The sequence below is a fragment of the Octopus bimaculoides genome, chromosome 6 (genome assembly GCF_046866305.1).
Source record: "Octopus bimaculoides isolate indiv1 chromosome 6, ASM4686630v1, whole genome shotgun sequence".
NCBI classification, from domain to species: domain Eukaryota; kingdom Metazoa; phylum Mollusca; class Cephalopoda; order Octopoda; family Octopodidae; genus Octopus; species Octopus bimaculoides.
Window position 1 is genome coordinate 89,970,710 of NC_142933.1, and position 1,766 is coordinate 89,972,475.

Consider the following 1,766-nt stretch of genomic DNA (forward strand, 5'->3'; position numbering starts at 1 on the left):
ATTTGTTAATAGGCTTCACAGAAAAACAGTATGAATATATATATAAAAAAAAAACCCAGCTACTTTTAGTTAAGCAATTTTCAGGCATATTTAACTATCAAGCTTCTTAAGATTTTTATGAAACTCAAATATTGGTGCTGTTCATAATGTTTTTACATCCTTCTGTACCTCTCTCTCTCTATATATATATATCTATAAAGATTTATTTTCCATTACAAATGTTATTTGAATGGTTCTGGAGCTACATTACATATATATATATATATATATATATTTATATATATGACCTCTTCAAGGTTTAAAATTCCTGCAACAGAAATTATGTTCAGCTGCAAGTCATATCCGATTGAATAGACCTACAATAAAAGACCTTTTAGCTATGCCCATTCTGTCTATTTAGGTCTACATTATCCCATGTATGCTTCTTTGTTTAAAAACAGGAACAGTCTAATTTCAGAGGTATTTGATGTTATTTCTGGCAGGTCAAGTGATCACATTGAGGTTTTTGTACTGATTTGACAAAAATTATGCAGTTCAATTAGGAAAAGCAGTTACTTCACTTGTTTCAAATAAAGTATTTACCTACCTGGAAAATAAAGTTCCATTATCCCTCTGTAATTGAACAGATGGTAATTAAAACAACATGCAGATCTAAAATATCACATTTCATTTTTAATCCCATGTGTACAAAATTAATTGAAAACTCACTAATTAATATTATTCTACAAAATAAATTTTCTAATCCATATTTCTTCTTTCTTGCCTTTAACCCTCGAACGATGAGTATAGGCCACTTATAATTGAATTCCATGTCGCATAATTTTTCGCTTCTGTACTTATACTCTGCCATGAATGTCCCCCTTTCTCTAGTTCCTTTTGTGTTGATCTACGCCATGAGTTCTTAGGCCTACCCCTCTTTCTATATCCATCAGGATTCCACTGTAAAGCACTTTTCGCTACATTTGGTGTGTCCTCTCTAATTGTGCTACCAATCCACTTCCACTTTTTCTTAAATATTTGCTCCCTAATCGAAACTTGATTCGTTCTTTGCCATAGCTCCATATTGCTTATGTGTTCGGACCATCTAATTTTAAGTATACTATGCAAGCATCTGATGAATGATTGTATTTGCTTATTTGACTGAACTGTTGTTCAACTGATAGTTGACAAGTCTTCTAATCCATATGAAAAGAAGAAAATTATCTAAAGTTTAAGAAAATTTTAAGTATTGCTACTTTCTAGTTCTTAACCAAAATTAAGTTGCTTAGTTCAGAAATGGAGAAAATGGGACATTGTAAATATCAATGAAGACAATTCAAATTGGAGAATGAATACTTTGAATTACAAAAACAAAACACTATGTGGTTGGAAAATGTTTCTTGAGTTCTGATGGAATGTAGTTGTTTCAGTTCTAAAGACAAACCTCAGCACATTTAGAAGGTCAGTACAAACAAAACTACTTCATTCAACTCAGAGGATACTAAGACAATGACGTATATCAAGATAATATTTTATATTCAAACAACGTTTCTTATGAAAACATTGTTTTATGTGAAGACAATGCTTTATATGAAAGGCCAGAGGTATAGCTTATAGAATGAACAAACCGTATCTATTTGTATAAAAAGATTAGAGAAGGAGATATATTTATAGTATATGCACTCAGTATAATTTTTTCTAAACTATAAAGAAATCTATTTTTAGCTTTAAAAATTGATATACAATAATACAAAGATAAGCATCAAATAAGCAAGGAATGAAAGAAA